This window comes from Ursus maritimus, unplaced genomic scaffold (assembly GCF_017311325.1).
Source record: "Ursus maritimus isolate PB19 unplaced genomic scaffold, ASM1731132v1 scaffold_28, whole genome shotgun sequence".
Classification (NCBI taxonomy): domain Eukaryota; kingdom Metazoa; phylum Chordata; class Mammalia; order Carnivora; family Ursidae; genus Ursus; species Ursus maritimus.
This window is the reverse complement of record NW_024425341.1, coordinates 23,522,177-23,545,588: the sequence shown is the minus strand read 5'-3', so window position 1 is coordinate 23,545,588 and position 23,412 is coordinate 23,522,177. Positions and strand designations below refer to the sequence as shown.

Below are 23,412 nucleotides of genomic sequence, written 5' to 3'. Positions count from 1 at the left end.
TATACTTTTATCCTCAACACACAGAGAAAGGAATGACTGACACAGAGAAAGGAATGGTTTGTCAAAAGAAGATTAAAGAGGGCTTTCTCTGTGGGAGTGAGACTACTGATACTTGGCAGACGAGGAAATTTGTAGAAGAGAAGACACTTGTCTAAGGTGAGGGTCCTACATTCGGGCTGGACATGACAAGTTTGATTTTACAAAGAGATATTTAAGCAAAAGTTTTCTGTAAGTAGTTAAAGGACATGTGGATAAGACACAAGAAAAGGTTGAGATTCAGACATACACGTGACGGTCAGTGAGACAGGAGCTTTGTTCAAACTTCACTGACGCTGAATATAAATCTCTAACAGTCAGACAAGTTAGGTGAACCAAAGTTTTCATCTCAAAATTACAATGTTTGTCGTTATACGATGAAGAGTTTTCTGCTCCAGTTCCATTTTAATCACCTGAATCAATTCTATTCCAAACCATGTTATTTTGGGCAAAATGGCAATCGGTAAGAAAGCACCAATGACTCAGTATTAACGTGCATAGGATCTATAAAATATCTCATGGGGATATCATATTGATGGGCGGGTCAATAGATCATTTATTTTTTCCCCATGAGGGACAAGCAGATAGTATAAGAAATCTGGATTTTCCTGTCTTTCATTATTTTATCTGTCCCCACACCATTTCAGTGACACCACAAAAATCAAGAGCATTTTCTCTCCTTTCCTTTATACCCAGAGGCTATAAATGGCTGGCCTTTCATCTCATCATGGTGTTGAATACAGATTCCTAATTAAGATGTCCAGATTAACATTTAAAACAGGGAACACAATCAAATGCTCTTAGAACTATCCACAGTGCTTATCAAGACGATCAGGATTAAAAGAGTTAAGAGTTTATCATTAAGGCAACACACCAAACACTCTTCAGACTGAATTTCAATGACATGAAAAAAAATCCATGAAAATATTACATTTCATCAGGGTTTTATTTTCTCTACCTGTGCACAGGTAGAGAAAATAAAACCCTGATGAAATATATATATATATATATATATATAGAAAGGTATTTGAGGTATTTGTATACAAACACACACACACACGCACACACACACAAAGCCACCTACCTGATTGATTTTTAAATGACACCCAAGGAATGTATACAATCTCAGGGATTAACAATCCCTATAACATGAATTTTCTATTTGATTAGGAATTTGACCTTCTGAATATTAACCAATACAGTTAAAATTACTGCTACAATATTAGGTTTTGTGTATCTTTAACTTAGGTATTGTTTTGACCAAATAAGGTATAATTTATCAGAAAAAATAATCAGGATTTTGATTCTTTGTTATCAACTTAATTTTAATCAAGTAGTTGACTCAGTGGGGTTCTAAATAAGCCTTGGGGAAAATATTGAAAAATTCCACTAACCTGAGACAAACACAATGACATGTCTCAAGGCATGCGGAACCAAGACCTTATCTAAAATGAATTAAAGTAAGTGCTAAAATATAGTAAAATAGTCATGGAAGGAAGCAGCTTGAGACCCAAACCGTTCCTCAGTGCAACCCTAGAAATGTTTTGAAGATTAGAGACACACACTCAGCTTCTCATTTGTTGCTGAATTCAGTGTTGGTTTTCTGGTGATTTGTTTTCGCCTTTGTTTGATCCGCACTGGAAAGAGTCCCCGTTCCTATGCCTTATGCCTCTTTAGTGTCACCTTGCCCCCATCTCTCTGGAGCTCATAAAGAGTGACATGAAGAATATGCTTCAAACATAACTTAAATGATATGAATTACATATCTGCTATTTAGAGGTTCATGTCAGTGTTCACTAGGACGGTCTTGAAACTGGAATGTTACAGAGAAGATTAGAATGGTCTCTGCACAAGGATGACATCCAAATTTGGGAGGGCGTTCATGTTTTTGTCAAATATATCTCAATAAAAAATAAAGTACATATTCAGTAGAATTTTAAAAGTTGATTATAAACTTTTAAACGTGTGACTTTAATGTCACTATTTTAATTCATAATATAATTTGTTTAAGATAAAATCATGATCAATCGTTGCTATTAACATATATATGACCAGAGTGCCCAATACATGTATTCATTCAACGAGTAATTCTTGGGGGCACCTGGTTGGCTCAGTCAGTAGAGCATGAAAGTCTTGACCTCAGGGTTGTGAGTTTGAACCCCACATTGGGTGTGGAACCTATTTAAAAAAACGATAATCATAATAATAAACAATTCTTGAATGCCTACTACATTCCAAGTGCTTTCCTAGGTGCAAAAAATATGGAAATAAAAGTGAATAGTCTAATTGTAAGAGCTCAAACTGTAGCAAACAGATAAATATTACACAGTCCTGAAAGTGTGGTGATCATTTCATATCTTCATTCTTGAAATAACCATTGAGTGATTGGTATGAGCTAAGCAATCCTGCAGACATTGGGAAATAGTTTGCTGTATGGAGGGCAAGAAAGGGCTTTTCTGTGCACTCACATTCTGGTAAGGAGACAGACCAATGTGCAGATTAGAGATAGAGATAGAATATACATATATATTAGTTCTTATATTGATGTATATTAACATATCCCATGATATGTCAGATGATGTGTGCTACAAGAAAAATAAGCTAGGGATAAGAGGAGAGCGAAGGGTGATGGGTGCCATCTTGTGTAAGATGGGGTAACTGCTGTGGCTGGAGCCCTGCAAACGAGGGGTGGATGCTAGGGATGAGGTCACAGAGGATGAGAGGAGTGGACAGAAAGTTCTGTCTTTGTTTAGGTTGCTCTGGAGACCCAGACCCTTAGCTCAGATTGGGGGTAAGAAAAAGCTTTCAGGGCAAGGTAATATCTAAACTGAGCTTTTGAGGATCAGTAGCTGTTCATATAAAAGAAAGGAGGAGTTCTGAAGAGTGTCCCATAGGGAGCAAATAGCCTTGGCAGTCATGGAAACAGAAATCCCAGGGCACGCTGCAGACCAGCAGGTATCATAGTCATACTGCTCTGATGACTATCAACTTTAATCGCAATGGTAAACTGAATCGTACGTTCTCTTTGTCATAGCTCTTGAAGAGGCACGATACATGCAGGTGGGACATGGAACAAATTAAACAGACTAGCACGGAATTTCACTGAAAATGTTTCATTCAACTGAATTCATACCTTTGAAGTTGACCCTAACATTTCTTCAAAGATTAAGGACTGACCCCACCATATATATGTTTGTGGAAGCCATTTTGTACAGAAAAATTGGTAATTATTCCTCAAAGTCAGAATGGTTAGAGGAATAGATATGAATGAATGAGCAAAAATTGAAGAGTTGGAAACATAAGTTAAAAAAAAAAAACAACTGAGATTTAAAATAGCATATTATACAATTTGAGGTAAAACTTTGTCTTCTGTGTTTTCTTCTCTCTTACTTTGCTATCACTTTGCCTCTTTGGATAATAAGTGATCTCCTTCCTGGCCCCACTTTTCATAGTATTTCTCAGTTCGGAGGGCTTGGCTGACCACAGTGTTCTCTTCTTGGGCTGGGCAAGACCAGAGGGTTGCCAAGTGCATTCTGGTAAAACACTTATTTGTACTTCCATCCACTTATTCATTTAACGAATGGTTTTGCCCCAACTGAATATTGGCAGTGACAGTCCCAAGTTCATGATTCTTGAGCAGAGGAAATTTGACTTTTCAGGAGGCAGAGGGGAAGGCAACTTGGATGACAATATTCAGTGACATGAAAATCATGACCTGGTAGAAACATCACTTGTTCATTGACTTACCCATTTGTTGTATGATTTATTCATTCAACAGGTATTAACTAAGCACCTGTTCTGAGTGAGACACTGTACCAGGAATTGGGTATAAAGAGGAGGGAAAGGAAACCGCACATATCAGATCTCACTTAATCAATCACAGGGTTTCCTGATGCTACTCTGGCCAATTTAGAGAAAATGACACTGGCATTAGACCATCAACAATGCAAGGCATTTGGGTGATGCCCAAGTGTGACTTTCCTCCTCCTCTCCTGACATTTGAGGGCATAAATATGTTGGCATGTTAAAAATCTACCCAAAGTTATGGAAAATAGGAGGTCCTCTTGCTTGGTTATTGTTATACCCTGAAGGACCTCCCTGGGCTTGAAGTCAAGTACTCGTCTCAAGACATAGAAGCTGCTTGATTCACCTGTCACCCTCACCTGTGCACCCACACTCGTTTCTCATCTGCAACTCTACAGCAGCCTTTTACCTGATCTCCCTGTTTCTCCTGTTTTCCTGGAAGAGTCTACTCTCCCAACAACATTGTCTGTGATGTTTCTAAAACCTAAGCAAGATGAGACTTGTTCCCCCAATAAATATACCTCAGTGACTTACTACTCCACGTTGAATAAAATCCACAGCCACTGGCCCCATGTAACCTGCTACCTGACTCCCTAAACTTTTTCTCCTTCCTCCAGCCATTTTTTCTCTCCTCATGTTACTCTGGCCCCACTGACCTCCTGGCTGTTTCTGGAAGAGACCAATCCCGTGCCACCCACCTGCCTGGAAAGCTTGTCTCTTCTGGGCTCAGCCCCTCTCTGTCTACCAGAATCTGCCAAAGCTGGTTGAGCAGATGGGTCTTCCTTGACCAACATAATGTACACAAGTATCCACCACCCTCTTCTATCCTCTGGTCCCTATATTCTTCTTTATTACTTGGCATATTTGTTCATCAGCACTGAGTGCACCAGAATATAAGCTGTGTAAGGTCAGCGGTACATCCACAGATTTCAGAACTACGACAAAAAGGTAGAAGGCACCCAATGAATATATGTTGACAAAATAAATGAACGTCCATGGGGATAAACTTGCTTGCAATCTCCGAGCCCCAGCTGACTCTGGGTGAAAAGGAAGTAATACTGCCCTCCCTACCTACATGGTAAACTTGTAGGCAGGAAAGCTCTTTGTAAAATCTCAGGTATGATATAGTTATATATTTTATGGAGGTTTTAGGCATCATAACTGGCAGTAGTAATCAGCTTTCAAAACCCTCTTAGGATTTTGATTTCATGAGATTGAGTAGTTTAAATTCCTTTAAAATTCTAGTTTTATGATCCTTTGTTTATGGCTAGTCTTTTTCTCCAAAGCATAGTAAGATTCTGATTTATTTTTTGTTTTCATTTTGAAGCAAAAATTGATGCGCTCACATATTTTCCCCAAATCGCTTCAGGTGCTTCAATTTCAAGAAATGTGTTTCAATCAGGCCAGGCCCAGGGAAGTGCTGGAGGCGGGGAAGCCATTCGCGACACCCTGCGCCCTGCTTCCTTGTTCCTTTGTGCACAATAACACTGACTTTCTTCTCATCTCCTAGCAAATTCTTGCTTGTCAAGGACAACAACTTGCTGCTACGTGAATTCAGGTTAATGTGAAGATGACTGTAAGCACCATCATCGTCGTCATTATTATCCTTATTTTCTTTTGCCTTCACTTGAGAAGACAGGACTGGGAAGAGGAGTCACTTCAGCCAAAGGACTGGATTTGAAACATGGTTCAACAAAGTGAGAGCATGCGGAGGGAAGCCTTGTTTTTCAAATATTTTTTTCCCCCCAAATCACACCATATATACAATTGTGTCTAAAAATTCTGGATTGTATTTTATGCGCAATCTCCTACAGCTCAGAAGACATAGCTTACCATTTTAGATGGGGTGCCATGACACGTAGTCAGTTTGTACAGGGAAGCTGTATTCCGGCTGTGGTCATTTAGAAAGCATCCCAACTGTTTGTTTTTTGTTTGTTTGTTTTGTTTTGTTTTTTGGCAGTGTTTTTAAAATGATAGATTTTTATTTTATGCATACTCAATAAAGTTTTCAATGTGTATAAGTGGTTTATTTCTATCTTTTTCTCATGGTGTTAATCATATCAGTGTGTTGATGATGGCGTAGTTTTAGTTTCATTGTGTTGACGATGTTAATGAAACTAAAATAATTCAAAAACAAATATACAAGAGGTTAAACAAAACCTGGAGGAAATAAAGGAAAGCAAACACCTTTCACTCCTTTCAAAGTATATTATTCCAAAAGCGTTGATGTAGCTTTAGAGATTTTGACAGTGTCTACTTTGTCTTAAATCATTTTACCAAGATCAAACCTAAGGAAAGGAATCTTGCAGTTAGAACTTTGTAGAAGTGAACAGAAAAGAGCCTGACATATCCATAAGATTTTCACAAAGTTCATAATATTTAAAAAATCTAAACATTAGATCAAAGGGCTTTAAACCATAACTCAAACTGACAGAGAATCTTAAGGTCTTTCTGACAGCTCTTGCCCAGAATAACTGACCAATAATTATTTTATCCATTTTACGTGCTGTAATGTGTGTCAACATCTAACATATGCTCCTACTTTCTGGTTACCACATCTCAGAAAGAGTATTAAAAAAATCAATGGTATGTTTATACCAGCGTATGAGAGGCAAATGTTAAACACTGAGAAAGTTTGCAAGATGTTTGATTATTAAACATAGCCCTTGTTTAAATTATATAAACTTAAAATTAAATCCATTACTTTAAAACAGATGTAATAATTCTTCAGCTCTCATACATTCCTAATCATTTTATTGTATTTGGCCTTGTTCTGCACCCTTGAGGCTGGCTACTTCCACAGTATTTATCCGGTGGAGATACGACCTAAAGGAGTTTTACTGCATATGGCTGTCCAGTGACGTCATATTGACAGCAAGAAACTGCCTACCATGGAAATATTTACACCAGACAGACTGGGGAATATGTGTCCCTCACATAACTCACGGTTAAACAATTACCAGCACACCACTGATTACAAGACACTTAAGAAAACTACCGCTCCACTTTCCAGGACCAAACCCATGGGTTTCTTTTTTATAGAACTTTCTCCAAACACCCCATCCCAAAGCGAGTCGATGATTCTTTTCCCCTTCTTAATTCTTATATCTCCTTCTAAATATATTACACCTATCATGTTTAAATTAACTTACTTCTTTAATGTTTATTCCATGGTATATTGTAGACTTCCAGTAAGTGTTTATAGAGTTAATAGTAAATGAATCAATTAATTAGTATAGAGAAGGAAGCGATTAAAGGAAATTCTTGTGCTATTAGACCAACAGGATTTCGGTGCTTGTCTGGAAAGGCTCAGATAGAGAGAAGATAATCATTCTATCACATATATCATGTATCTGAATTGGAATAAATATTCTTATATGCATTTCCATTGGAAATCTTTCTCCATGTACCCCTTCCAAGTCTGTATCCTCTACAATCCAGCGTAACAGGTGCACCGAAAACGAGGCAGATGCTGAACAAGAGAGACACAGTTCCATGACTTAGTATAAGACAATTACTTAGCAAGAATGTAGGATGAAAGCTTTTGAAGAAATAGCCTCATCTCTCCTTAGTCTCTAGGCACAACTTGCTCTTGCCTCATGACAAGCAGGAACTTGTTTAACAACGACCCAATCGCAATGCTCATAAACATTTTACAGGAAAAGCATTCGCATCTTCAATATTTCACCGAGAGCCTGCCCTCTCAGTATGCACATACTTGATTCAGAAGTTAATTTTAACTTGAATAACTGAGCTCCCTCAACCTAGGGGGCACTGGCAACTTATACATAAAGCATTTATGGTGTGAGTTATTTTTAACTTACACCCAATCAGCCAGCTTGCTGCATAATAGGAGTATTGGATTTTAGTCTGCAAAGAAATTGGAGCTATTCTCCTGAGAATAAAGGCACAGACACGTGCAGTAGCCACTGGTGTGGCTCATGCCATCACCAGGAACCCTACAAACTGCCATGTTGTCACACTGCCTGACATTCATAATGAAGATTTTGATGCAAGGTAAGATCTGGAGGTGTCCTCAATAATGTCAAAAGCAGACTGCAATATGGTCATCTTCATTCTGTTAGTTGTATGTAATCCATGTTAATTTACTGCAAACTCATAATTCAGCAAAAATGTCACATTCTCTAAATGTGGATGTGAATATCATTCCTTGAATAGGATGTAAAAATATCTTATATGATGCAGTAGGTGAACAGATAATACCAGCTCAGTAGAAGCCATCATTTTCCAAGCAGGTCTCCTTGAAATCAGAGATCTTTAAATAGAAAAGGCTGTCATGGTTGTTACCATTATTATTATAAACAGAGCAAAAGATAATAATTACTGTTAAATATATCAGCAGTGTACATGATTCCGTAGCTAATGCAATACTCTTACTAATTAAATGCTTACTATGTGTCAAGCTCTACGCTAAGCATTCTCAAAACAATGTCTCATTTAATACCATAGTAATTCCACATATGCACTAGTCTTATCCCCATTTCACAGAGAAGGAAATTGAGTCGAGAAGATTTGCCAGTGCTGGGCACACAGCCAGCAGAGAGGGGAGAGTGGGACAGACCCCAGCCTTGCTGGTTCAATAGCCCTTGCTGTCCATCTTCTGAAATTAAAAGGCAACTAAGGGGGCACCTGGGTGGCTCAGTACGTTAACTATCTGACTTTGGCTCCGGTCCTGATCTCAGTGTCCTGGGATCCAGCCCCACATCACTGGGATTGAGCCCCCCCGCCCCCCGCTTTAGGGTCCCCACTTAGCAGGAAGTATCTTGTCCCTCTCCTTCTGCCCCTCCCCCTCCCGGCTCATGCTCTCTCTCTCAAATAAATAAATAAAATCTTTAAAAATAAAATAAAATAAAATAAAATAAAAGGTAAGTTAGGTTTCCAAACAGGCAGAAATGACTCCAAAATAAGGGCACAGAAAAGTTCCCAGGACACTTCTCAAACAAGTAGAGTTGGAAAGGATGGTTTTAGGACAAACCAAAAAGGAAACACTTTTTAAGTCCTCAAAGATCGTGAATGCATGCAATGCATTTGCTCTCATGGTTGTTCAGGCAGGGAATAGAAATAGGCCAGAAACCCAAGAGTTCAGATCAGTCTACACGGGAGGTTCAATTTTTTTTTTTTTGAAGATTTTATTATTTATCTGACAGAGAGAGAGAGAGAGCGCGCACAAGCCAGGGGGAGGACACAGGGAGAGAGAGAAGCAGGCTCCCCACTGAGCAGGGAGCCCCCGATGCAGGGCTTGATCCCAGGACTCCAAGATCACGACCCGAGCCGAAGGCAGACACCCAACCTACCGAGCCACCCAGGCACCCCTACAAGGAGGGTTGTTAATGCTCGGGGATGCAGAGATTCGGAGGATGGCGGAACACCTGCCTGCATTTCTATCACTTGGGAAATCCCTTCGGCCTGAAACCCCCTGTGACAGGGATACCAGTGTCTCCCCTCACTGCCCGCCCAGTGGTTCTTCCAGCACAGTTCTCTCTATGTGTCTTCTGAAGCAAGGTCCTTTCTCATCCCCACCCTAAACCAGGTGCAGAAGGACAGACCACCGCTTCCGGTCATTGTAGCACCTAACGTGCCCCCTCCACCTTGCCCCCTTCCTCCTCGGGGAAATGCCGCTGTTACGTACATCTTCGTCCTGTTAGAGCCCAGCACACACATGACTCTTGCATGTAACGCCCACGGCAGGTACTCAATAAATATGCAGTGTGGGGATACTATTTCGTTTCTCTGTTCATGAACACATGAAGACTTTGGGTGGAAAAAACACAAAGCTGAGAGCCAGTGGTGCTATGGCCTGAATGTTTGTGTCTCCACAGCTTCATATGTTGAAGCCCTAACCTCCAACATGACGGTATTTGGAGGTGAGGCCCTTGGGAGGTAAAGAGGGTTAGATGAGGTCATGGGGGTAGGGTCCCAGTTGGGATTAGTGTCCTTAGAAGAGGGACAGGGCAGAGCCCTCTCTCCTCATTGCCTGAGGAGACAGTGAGAAGGTTGCCATTTGCAGGCCAGGAAGAGAGCCCTCAGCAGAGACTGCATGTGCCAGCACCTTGGTGTGGGATGTCCCAGTCTCCAGAAATGTGAGAAGCACGTGTCTGTTGTTTACACACCCACTTTATGGTATTTGATTATAGCAGCCCACGCCATCTACAACAGTGCTGTGTCCCCATTATGCACAATCCCACTTGCTTTCATCACGCAAGGCTCTTGACTCTCTCAGCAACCCATCATTGGAAGGAAAGTCCCGGGCATTATGGCCTCAGCCCCACTGCCTGCCAACCTTCCTGTCAAATAGACAAAGTAATCATCGACCCCTTTGGCTTCAGTACTTTATCACTGATGACAAATATAGACATAAGGAATATTCATTTGATTAGCACCTGTATCTCTTAATATATTTATATATTCTGAAATATCTTAAGAAACCAGGAAGTAAATTAGGTTTGAGTTCTTAAAAAAAAAAAAGTTTATTTGTCTGGATGATTGTGAATGCTTGTTTTCAGACACTCATGATGACACACTTCATTTTCTCTTTGGCTTTAGCTATACCTGAAATAACGTGTTTATTTCCTTCTGCTGGATTTTATAATCTTTTCCTCCTTTATCCACACTGCATTATGTATGGAAATAAACAGTGGCTGCGGAGTCAGAGGCTGTTGCTTTGATCCGTGGCCCTAAGGACATATGGCTGTGTCACCCTGGGGCACGTTAGCTAACTTGAGTGTTCATTCCTGAAAATGTGCACAGCGTTAGCTCTGTGTGGCGGGTTGTTGTCAGAATAGAAACAAATCTGTACTCTGCCCACCATGCTTAGCACAACCTAGGCACTCAATACAGTATGCTAATGATAGCCCTGTAAAAGTTGTTTCATTTTATATTTCATCCAATTTCATAAATTGTCTGAAAACCCTTTGTATCTCAGAAGCCCATATATCTTAAATACATAATAAAGAGATATACGCCCTCCCAAATAACTCACATCAAACACTATGTGGGGAATCTGCTACCCAAGAAGGTTGGCTCAGGTTGGGTTGTGGGGCTAAGGACCTTACATTACAGTGCATTAATCTAATTCAATTTCATTTCTATCAGCCATGAGATAACCAAAATGGGTATATAAATGCCATACAAATAAATAAAGGAAAATTACCCTTTAAAAGTAGAAGATTAATGGCATGCATCTATTATTTATTCCCCAGAAAAGTTCTCTTTTAATCTAATTCTTCATGTCACAAAGAGACTTAGTAATCACCAGGGCTATTTAAGAATAATTCTTGAATAGATATGCGATTATTTACCCACCACACATACCCATCCACACGCATGTACCCAGTCCAAGGCCGTCCTAACACAAGTAACAGCTCTCACTGCTTCTTTGAGTTGCAGGGCAGAGGGGTCAGTGCACCCCTCGGAGCACCAGCAAGGACCCCAGAGGAGGGACCTCAGGCAACACCCCAGTGTCGCCATGGTGACCATTCTCAGGATGTAGCATTGGAGGCTTTGGAGATGCCTCGGATTGAAGCAAGCTTGAGATCATTTGGCCACCTCTGCTTAGAACCACCCTTCCCAGCAGAACTCCAGCTGTTCACACAAAAGGAACTCTATCACCTAGCTCTCTTGGAGCTAGGCTGGGGAAAACTTACTCATAGTGTTGTGGAAATCTGTTCTAATAGAAAAGCACTGATCTTTGTAAAAGTGAAACGTAAACCTCGATTCAGATCATATATGCATATTTCTAAAACAGTGGATCATGCAAAACTTAAATTGCTGAACTCAGAACAACCTTGCCGCAGCCATCCCATCTTTTTCTTCCAACATCGAATAGCGTCACCCTGAACAACTCTCTATGGGACCAAAGAAGAGGGGAGTGGATTTGAGCAACAGGAAAGTTGGATCACTACACCAAATAAAAATCTCCACGGGTGTGTGCCTCTCTTTAAAATATTTCATGCCTATGTCATCTTGGTGCTCCCCAGGAGCAGCCCATGGACTCTGGTGAGAAAAGATCAACAAAGACCCAGCTCTTGCATTTTGTCTCCTCCACAGTCTTCCACAAAATCACCAGTGAGCTGTTTATTCTGGGCATCATGTCATCACCACTTCTTTGCTAAAGCAATTACACATAATGGTGTGAAGCTATCTGCCTAAGGGGAATTCAGAATTACACCACCACCACCTATATGTGCGCGTCAGCATTCTCCCACACCCGGGCATTTTAGCTCGTGGTAAAGCATGATTTTAGGTGGAAAAAAATGAAATACCTTTAAAGCACTTTTTTTGAGTATCATTTTTGTGCCTAGTCTTTCTTCTACTGAAAATATTTACATACTCTTTTAATTTAATTCCTATAGTTATTTTGTGAGGTTGTCATCCCTTTTCTGCACGAAGGAGTTGAGACAAAGAGGTTCAATGATTTACCAGTGACCCTACAACTAGTGATTTAGATTCAAATGGCTCTTCAGACTTCAGAGTCAATGTTCTCCAGCCAAACCATATCTGCTTTGCTTTAGCTTGATACCGATATTTTGCCAGGATTTTCAGAACTAAAGGATATTCATAAATTTTAAGCTAATAGTTTGCTTGCTTTTATTTAATATTATTATTTATTTAAAATGTGTATCAGAATACTACGTTTTAGAAAAATTGGAATCATGTAAAGTTTTCGTTTGATGTGGAGGAAAACCATGACCTAAACTTATGAGAACACATTTGAATTAACAGATTAACACCAAATGGATAAAGTTTTCTTGATTGTAATTTAATGATGGCTTATTCTAAATATGGAAAATTCACAACTTTAAATATTTTTTTCATTTGAATGATTCTTTGATACTTAACATTCCTATTTAGATGCAGATTTTTTTCTTTGCTTGCCAATGACGTGCATATATTCTATCCTCTTTACATGCCATCCAAATCAGACTGCACTCTCTTACCCATGTTATTTGTTCTCTTTGGAATCCAGTTTGGGATAATGATACAGAAGTTAAAATAGTCATAACATACCACAGCTCAGCCGACTCACCCTCATTCTGAATGCTGCAGATTGTATTCCAAACTGGCTCTAGTCTTTCCATCAAAGCATTTATTATATTCACCATTTCTATGTATTTTATGCTATTCTGAATTTTCTATTTGAATTTGTAGAGAAGAACTTGGCCAAATTTTACCCTTCAGCTATCTTTGGAATCAAGTGCAACAAGCAAGTTCATTTTGGAACCAACATTTCTAGATTCAGGCAAACTCCACTTAGAAGGATCAACATATGGTGGGAATGTAAATTGGTACAGCTGTTACAGAAAACAGTATGGAGGTTCCTTAAAAAATTTAGGAACACAACCATATGATTAGACAATCCTGTTCTGGGTATATATCCAGAGGAAATGAAATCACTATCTAAAGAGATATCTGCACTAGCCTTAGTAAGAATAGTCAAGACATGGAAACAACCTAAGTGTCCATCAGTGGATAAATGGATAAAGAAGATGTGGTTTATATTTACAATGGAATGTTACTCAACCATGAGAAAGAAGGGAATTCTACCATTTGCAACAATATGGTGGACCTTCAGGGCATTATAAGTGACATGAGTCATAGAAAGAAAAATATTGTATGATCTCACTTATACTTGGAATCTAAAAGAGCAGAACTCATAGAATAGAGAGTAGAATGGTGATTGCCAGGGTCTAGGGGTGGGGGAAACAGCCCCAGAAAGATTATCAGAGGGTACAAACCTCCAGTTATAAGATGAATGAGTTCTGGGAACCTAATGTACAGCATGGATAGTTAATAGCACTGTATTATATTCTTGAAAGTTGCTAAGAAAGCAGATGTTAATAGGCCGGTGATGGGTATTAAGGAGGGCACATATTGCACGGTGCAGTGGGTGTTATATGCAAATAATGAATCATGGAACATTACATCAAAAACTAAGGATATACTGTATGGTGACTAACATAATAAAAAATTATTATTAAAAAAAAAAAAAAGAAAGCAGATGTTAAATGTTCTCACCACCCTCCCTCCCACCAAAAAAGGTAATTATGTGGGCCATGGAGGCACTAACTAACCTAATTACAGCAATTATATCACGATATATACATGTATCAAATAATTATGTTGTACACCTTAAACTTACATGATGCTATATGTTGATTATATCGCAACAAAGAAAAAAAAGAAGGATCAAAATAATTTAAGTCTATTCTTGAAGTAAAAGTAAGAGACATATTGGCTATGAATTGATTTGCTGGTTTCATCATAAAAAATATAATGGCAGAGTTTGGGAATCACTCATTTGATTCCCTTGTTTTGGGAACACTTCAGTTGACTGATAAAATTGGATCCTGAGTTGGAAAAGTGAAGTCACTGCTTTTGGTTTTTGTTTTTTCCCAAAAGAGTGGCTACAAAATAAAGTTACCCTAGGGCTCACTTCACCCACTATATTGAATTTAATGACACAGCAGTCTAATTGTTTTTTCGACTGTACACATTCCTTAAAACGGTTCTACACGTGATGAAAGTATCATTTGATGCTAAGCTTGGGCTTGTTTCTGTGAAATCGAGCTCGGCTCATCCACCTGAGTTCTTGGCTTCATGGATAATGAGAGCAGTCTGGAATACTCACTAGGAAAGTACTGTCCAAAGATTTGTCTTTCATGGGCGGCAGTGTGACCTCAAGGAAGAGCCTCAAAACCTCTAAACTTGTTTTCACATTTGCAAAATAGGGAGGCGAGACCACAAATATCACAGGATCAGCTTCCTGCTTCCTTCCATGTGGTGGTCTCGCCAGAAATTCTTGAACAAGTGCCTTTTCCATATCCACACAGAAGTTCATTCAAACAGATGATGCCACCAGGAGGGGTACAGTGAAATGGGGGTGCGGTGAAGAGTTATGTTCAAGCACATTACAGAATCTAACAAAATATCCAGTCCACATCCAATAAGTACAGGATTATAAACAAATTTAAAGGCATGACTACAAATGTGATGTAATCAGCTTCTCTCCTTGAATGTCCATGTGGTGCCGTGTACGGGACCTTACGTCGTGGTATATCCAGGAAGAATTCCAATTTATACCTGTTGTTATGTCTAGCTTAGTATTTGTGCCAGAAGCCCCCCCCCCAAAAAAAAAAGACTTCAAAAAAAGCTCCAGTTTGGACAATAAAGCATATGGTTACCCGATGTGTGATAGGTGAAGAAAGTTATCTGTCACTTGTGGATAGATTGGATAAGACCATTGATGTCTTTGTCATTTCAATGTATAATGAATAGGGAAGCCTCATCTACTCTATTTCTAATTTAAGGTTACTAACACTGACCTTTAAAATAAATTATAAAGAAGAATCATTATTGAGATATGTATAAGAAAAATAACTCTCTCGGTTTTTATTTTCTTGCAGACCTTCTCAGTGCAAATGCTATCTTTCTGCCAGTTTATTAAATAAACTAGTCTCTGAGGTGTCCGTTTGAACACTTCAGGCAGTATGGAGCACTGTTTACAGTTAGCTCTGAAAGCCCACGCCATGGCTGGTGATTCCCTGGGCCCTGTTTCTCTAATGAATGGCTCATGGCCCTTGGAAACAAGCAGCTTTCTTGAAGACTTTGGAACCTTGAGTTATGGCAAAGTGCTGCCAGTAAGAACATTTGATCTTTGCTCCACTAAAGTCCCGTAGGAGAGGAAAAGATAGTGTGGGCTCTAGTGTCCATAACTGTCCTCAATGGTCAAGGTGCTGAGCGAGCAGTTTTGAGCACTTCCCCACCTTATTCTCATCCCTCTTCTTCCTTATTCACCCTTTTTTTTTTTGCTTATCTAAATTTAAAGACTTCTTACTTTTAAACCTGAAAATTTTAGTATCAATTTTTAGTGATTTCTTTGCTCATTTATTCTGCTTTTTTTTATAAAGATGTTCAGTGCGTTCAGACCATTGAACACGGAGTCTGTTTAACTGTTTAACTATTTTGAAGTATTTCAATACCTTATATTCAGATACAATTAAATTACATAATACTGATGGCCATAAATTGGCCAGAATAAATATGTGTTTCATGAAAGTGAATGAACACAATAGTACATATTTATCCAAAATTACAAATATCGTCTCTTTTATTTTGAAATGGAATATAACAAAATATAAAGCACTGATTTTAAATGTGGAAAGTCTTAAAATTATTTTTTATAAATGCCAATAGAAAGTTTAATCATCCAGTGATTCTTTTTTTTTTTTTTAAAGATTTTTTATTTATTTATTTATTCGACAGAGATAGAGACAGCCAGCGAGAGAGGGAACACAAGCAGGGGGAGTGGGAGAGGAAGAAGCAGGCTCATAGCAGAAGAGCCTGATGTGGGGCTCGATCCCATAACGCCGGGATCACGCCCTGAGCCGAAGGCAGACGCTTAACCGCTGTGCCACCCAGGCGCCCCCATCCAGTGATTCTTATAAAGAAGGGATAATATAATGTGTAGATGTGCTTGGCATTCAGATATTAGACCTTGGATCTGCTAAGTGCACTTGGGACCTTGGTTCCTTAACATAAAAGGAGGTAGTAATTACTGTTCAGACGAGTAATAAAAACTACTCTTTCTTGTGTAAAAATTTCCTACACTACATGTGCCTAATAAATACTAGCAACCATCTACAATCATTATATGATTAATATAATATATTATCAATATATCACATATTATTAAATATATTATTATTAAATCATATATTATATGTTATATAATTATATATTATTAAGTGATATATTTAATAATATATTATTAAATAATTAATTTAAAATAATATAATAAATTATATTTCACAAAGTGAAATCTGGGGGAAAAAAGCCATTTGGAAAAAATATATATACATTCTAGATTTTTCAGTGCACTGAAATTTAGTGTCACTCTCGCAAGATCTCCCTAGCCCAAGATTTCTCAATTTAAGAAACAAATTTACATTTTAAGCATTCTGGGTGAAACTGTAGCACGACAGAGGTTCTGAATTGCCATATAGAATGGAGATTACTATTAAGCTATAGTAATCAAGACAGTTCCATATTGGCAAAACTGACAAACTGGAAGGGAAGAGAGAGCCCAAAGACAAACCCACAAATATATTGAACTGATCTCTATTTGACAAAAAAGCAAAGGCAATTCAATGGAGAAAAGACAGACCTTTCAGCAGATGGTGCTGGAACAACTGGACATCCATATGCAAAACTCTGAATCTAAACACAGATCTCACATCCTTCAAAAAAAGTAACTCAAAATGGCTTATAGACCTAATTGTAGTATGCAAAGCTACGTGACTCTCAGAAGGTAACAAGAGAAAACCTAAATGACTTTGTGTCTGGAAATGACATTTTTTTTTAAAGATTTATTTATTTGAGAGAGAGAGAGAGAGAGAGAGAGAGAGAGTGGTGAGGAAGGGCAAAAAGAGAAGGAGAGAAAGAATCTCAAGCAGGCTCTACTCCCAGTGCAGAGCCTTACGTGGGCTCCAGCTCATGATGCTGAAATCATGACCTGAGCTGAAATCAAGAGTTGGACGCTTAGCCGTCTGAGCCACCCAGGTGCTCCAGGCTGTGACTTTTTAGATGCAACATTAAAGTCATGATGCATTAAAAAAACTGAGAGGTTGGACTTTATTAAAATTAAAATCCTCTACTCTGTGACTTTAGGAGAATAAGAAGGCAAGCTGCAGATGGGAAGAAGATACTTGCAAAATACATATCTGATAAAAGAACTGTTATTCAAAATACACAAAGACTCTTAAAAATCAACAATAAGAAAACAAACAAACCAATTAAAATGAGCAAAAAACCTGGATTGGCATCTCAGCAAAGATACACAGGTAGCAAAAAGCATATGAAAAGATGCTCCAAGAAAATGCAAATTAAACATCAAGGTTCTCTTATATATCCGTTAGAATGAGAAAAATCCAGAACATTGATAACACCACATGCCAATGAGGATATGGAGCAATGGGAACTCTCATTCATTGTTTGTGGGCATGCAAAATGGTGCAGCCAGTGTGGAAGATATTTGGGTGCTTTCTTACAAAATCAAACATATTCTAACTCTGAGACCCAGGAATCACACTCAATATTTACCCAAAGGAGTTGATAACTTAGGTCCACACAAAAACCTATGTGTAGATTTTAATAGCTTTTTTTTTAAGATTTATAAATTTATTTTAGAGAGACAGAGAGAGCAGGAGTGGAAGAGGCAGAGGGAGAGGGAGAGAATCTCCAGCAGACTCCCCGCTGAGTGGAGAGCCCAGTGCACGGGTCAATCTCATGATGGTGAGATCATGACCTGAGCCAAAATCAAGTCAGATGCTTAACTAACTGTGCCACCCACGTGCCCCTTAATAGCAGCTTTATTCATAATTGCTAAAATTTGGAAGCAACCAAGATGTCATCCAGTTGGTGAATGAGTAAATAAACTGTGCTCCATCCAGGCAACAGAATACTCTTCAGCAGTAAAAAGCAATGAGCTATCGAGCCATGAAAAGACATGGGGGAAACCTTGCATATTACCAAATGAAATACGCCAATCTGAAAAGGCTATATACTGTATGATTTCAACTATGTGACATTCTGGAAAAAGTAAAACAATAGAGACAGTAAAAGGACCAGGGTTTTTCAGGGTTTACGGGGGAAAGGAACAATAAATAAGTGGAGCACAGGGAATTTTTAGGGCAATGAAACTATTCTGCATGAAACTATAATGGTGGATAGTTGACATTATGCATTATTCGAACACACAGAATGCACAACGGCATGAGGGAAGGGTACTGTAAACCGTGGGCTTGGGTTGATAATGAGGTATCTATGTTGGTTTGTAAGTTCTAACAAATGTACCGACCACTCTGGTGAGGGCTGGTGATGGTGGGGTAGGTTGTATGTGTGTTTGAGGGTCAGGGCATGGGGTGATAGGTGATATAGGCAGACTCTCTGTACTTCCCACACAATTTTTCTGTGACCTAACAACTTTTCAAAAATAATTGTTAATTTAAAAAAATGAACACCAAGAAAAACAAAACCAAATAGAAATAAACAAAAAGAATGTTTGCCAGATTGAGAAACAAATGTCAGATTAGGAATACAGACAAATGGGGCACCTGGGTGGCTCAGTCGTTGGGTGTCTGCCTTCGGCTCAGGGCATGATCCTGGCATTCTGGGATCGAGCCCCACATCAGACTCCCTGCTCTGCTGGGAACCTGCTTCTTCCTCTCCCACTCCCCCTGCTTGTGTTCCCTCTCTGCTGGCTGTCTCTATCTCTGTCAAATAAATAAATAAAATCTTAAAAAAAAAAAAAAGGAATACAGACACATGACTTCTCCTAAGAGAAATTGTTATTAATACTGTTCATTTACTCCAATTAGTTCCTTTCTAAATAGCATAACTGAACTCAAAATTGAACCCAAACTGAGTTTTAAAAATATAACATGAAGGAGATTTTTATTTGTTTTTCTAAAACACTTGTTAGTCCAAAAGCAAAATGGAAAGATATGAGAACCAAACAAGCAAACAAAAGGCTAGAGGTATAAGCATTTTAATACTGAAAATATCAACCATGTGAAACATGGTCTCTGAACTAAAGCCCTCCTTTTAACATTTGTGAAGGGCATTTTTGAAAAACGAAGAAAAAAAGCACAGATGTGGGAGAGGAAAGGAGATTAAAATCCATAAGCTGGAGATATACATCAATCAACTGCAAAGTGTGGACATTTGAGATCCTAACTTATACAAACTACATATTAAAAATAATTTGGGAAAACTCTGAAAAACTATAGATATTAAGGGATTAATAAATTTATTTTTGTTGGGTGTTTTATAATTGTACTATAGACATGTTTTATGTAAAAGGTGTATCAGTCTATATATGCCAGCTAAATACACCTATATGTTAAGTATTTACAAATAAAATAGTGTGATGTCTGGCATTTCCTTCAAGATACCTTAGGGGGGGAAATTGTGAGTAGGTGAGCAGACGAAATACCGAAGATGGACCGGAGGACATAGGGGTTCTTTGTACAACTTTCTCCACTTTTGTGTATATTTAAAATTATCCATAATTTTTGGTTAGTGTTAAATAATCAAATGAATGAAATATTACCAAGTTAAAAAGTTCATCTCACTTTGATTGCTTTATGTAGGATTATACACTATGTGTTCATTTCATACGCTGCATTTGAAGGACTGTATTAGTAAAAATGTGATTAACGTAATCATTCTCAACCCATCTGTAAAAGGAGAAAATGACAACAAACAAATCCATGCTTTGGTTTAATCTGTAGGACACGTGCTCTAATATGATTCTGGGGAGCATGTTATGAATTTCAAGGAACTGTAGACCTTCCCTCCCCCTTGCATGTCTCTTTACTCATTTACAGTTTTTGTTAAGTCAATCACAGAATTTTCAGCTCAGTGCCAGAGGGCTGAGACTAACCATAGACTAAGACTCCACAGGATGATCTAGTTAACTCTTATATTGCCTTTCCCACATATCACAAGCTTATGCCATCTGAAATGCCAGCATCTCCTTTTTTTTTTTTAAGATTTTATTTATTTATTCGAGAGAGAGAGAGATAGCCAGTGAGATAGGGAACACAAGCAGGGGGAGTGGGAGAGGAAGAAGCAGGCTCATAGCGGAAGAGCCTGATGTGGGGCTCGATCCCATAACACCGGGATCACGCCCTGAGCCGAAGGCAGACGCTTAACCGTTGTGCCACCCAGGCGCCCCACCAGCATCTCCTATTGATAAAATATTTAGGAAATAATGTGTATGACAAGACATTTAGAAATAGTTAAGATTGTTTCTTGAAGATGGCCAAGCATTTTGCCCTCATTCTATTTACACCATTTCACTTTCCTCCTCTTCAGATAGAAGCCATTCCCACTGATTACTTCCCTGACATGCAGCTAAGGACAGCTCATCTCCGAGGTCCAGTGACATGAAGCGTCTTTGGTACAGTCACTATCCACTTACTGGAGGCCCAATAATTCTATATCAGTCAGCTAAAAAAAGAGGGGGGGAAGCATCTCTAGAAGAGATTACTTTCTCCAGCATTTCACATGCATAAAATTAAAATTAAATAAAGTTGCAAAATATCAACTTAAGAAATTAAGTAATAAGGATGTTACAAAATGTCAACAGTAGTATTGATATAGTATACTTCACATTTTAGAACGGTGGGAAGAGGAGCTAAATGGAGTTGTCACATTAGGAAACATAAAATATAAACTTAAAACACAAACCTCAGATTTGCTAGGCTTGGAGGAAATAATCAAAAGCACTGTGAACTGCTCGTGGACAGACCCTACAGGTGTGTTGCGGGGTTTTCAGCTAGTGAGACAGCACAGTAACTGAATCAGGTGAGGGATGAGTTCCAAATAGGTTGTTGGTAACCGTGCACCCATAAATTAGCCATCATTTGCCACGGTTTTATACCAGCTAGATTTGAGTTAAGGTTATCCCTGTGATAACATCAGTGCCAATCTCAACATAGACTTTTATTTGCCGAGTTTTTGTTACGAGATGAGTGGAGTCGTGTGAAAGCTAACCGGGAATTAGAGGCAGCCTGAAGCTGATTTTTATCTTGGCCACAGTTGTGCTGAGCAACCTTTAACATGATGCAGTTCAATTTCTAAAAAATTTCTAAAAAAAAAAAAAACTAGAATAGCTATATTTTTATTTTATAAACTAACACATTTTGAGGGCGTTAAGTGGGTGACCTAATTACTCACATACATGAATTTTTAAAAATAAATATCACATCCAAATAAAATATAAATCAGACACATTATGTGTGTATGTGTGTGTGTGTGTGTGTGTGTGTGTGCGTGTGGGTGTGTGCGTCTGGGTGTGTGGGGCGTAGGGAGGGTGAGAGCGGTTTTGCTCATTATGTTGATACTTTCATGGCTTCTCTTCTGCACCATACATGTGAACATCACTTACCAAGTCTGTCTCAATAGAGGGAAGGTTAGGCGTATAGTTTATAATTTCCCTTCAAATACAGGGCATTTAAAAATTGATATTTCAAAGTAAAATGATCATGTTCTACCTGAATGAAGGTGAAAGTAGAAACACTACTCTCTGCCCAGTAACCATGCCCAGTGCCCACACTTTGGTTTCTGTCCCAACAAAAATAAATAGTGACAATGGATATTGTTACTAACTGCCTATTTGTGTCAGGCACTGGGCGAATTGTTTTCTATGAAGTGTGATAAATGATTAAAGTGACCTAATAAGGTAAATACTATCATCACTCTTTGAGAAATTAAGAAATTAGCGTAATGCTATTTTATTTGTAATAATTCCCTTTAGTTTAAGAAAAAATATGAGGCAGCTACAGCAATAACAAAATAAACAAGAAAGGAGAGTATGTGGCTGGAATATCGTCAGAAGGAAGATGAGTATGTAACTTGCACGGCTTCAGGACCCAGCACATCCCATTGTGAAGGTGCCCTCCGAGCTCTCTTTCCTTCCTGGTCCCTCTGCTCCTCCGGTGTGGAGGTCGCCAGCCAGGGCTGAGCTGGGGTGTCTGGGCTCCAGGAGCACGCGTAGCAGAACTTTCCCTTCCCCATGGCCAACCTCCTTCTGGGCCAGACCCCACACCTACTCTTAAATTCATGCCATGCCTCACTCAGACATCGGGCTGCCTGTTGTGACTCTTTACTGTTGTGAACACTGTACTAAATAGTGTCTTCTCACTTTCAATTTTAACCCTTCCCATTTCAGCGCCCTGGGGCAAACCCCTTCGCACCTGCCACTGCTGTTTGCCCAACAGCACGGGATGTTTGTGGTCTCCCCCACCTCCAGGCTACCACATCCCCTCAGATAAAATGCTCTTTATGGAGCTTGTCAGCTCCCACGCACCTCATTTGACCCAGAGCCACCTGATGTTTACACTTGAATAAAGATTTCTGAGAATGGACTCTCCTGAGGAAAACATGGAAAGTCTGACTTATGCCCATAAGCCTCCCCTGGCTGGATATTTTGGGGCCTGTGGACCTGAATATGCATTATGAAAATATTGCTTCTAGATAGGGGAGCTCTTCCTTTGGAAAAATTTGAATATTCTAATGGTGGTTTGTCCTTTATATCTCAAAGATATGTGATCCCATTTTCCATGGGATTAATGTGAATATGCTTTCTTGAATAACAAAAGTAAAATTAATATTAACACTGATAATCTAAAGAAGGTATGTGATATTGAAATTCTTCTCTGTGGTCAATATCCATTTGTCATATATGCAGACTACAGAAGACGTGATGGACTGTTGGTGCATCACCAACTCTACACCACGTGCTGTGCTACGGCAAGGAAACCCACGCAGGCACTCAACCAAGCAGTACTACTACCAAATGTTTACTGCATGACAGGCAGTGTATACTCTGAGTATACAACTAAGTACAAACGAAGGCCTCTTACCAAGGAGCTTATATTCTAGAAAGAAAAACAAAACATATATGGGTAAATAAATATTTCCCATTATTGACAGATGCTACACAGTGGTAAGACAGGTAAGGCTATGAGGTGGGTAACTTAGCTAGGG

General features: G+C 39.0%; 1 protein-coding gene and 1 non-coding gene across 2 annotated transcripts in view; one reads left to right on the top strand and one right to left on the bottom strand.

The window, feature by feature from the left end:
* The window catches only part of CSMD1 (CUB and Sushi multiple domains 1), a 1,580,412-nt gene that overhangs the window by 616,028 nt on the left and 940,972 nt on the right, over positions 1 to 23,412 (bottom strand). The gene's annotated exons all lie outside the window — the stretch shown is intronic.
* On the top strand, positions 1,818 to 1,926 carry LOC121105666. Its single transcript, XR_005838301.1, has one exon. It is a non-coding gene; the product is annotated as a U6 spliceosomal RNA (small nuclear RNA).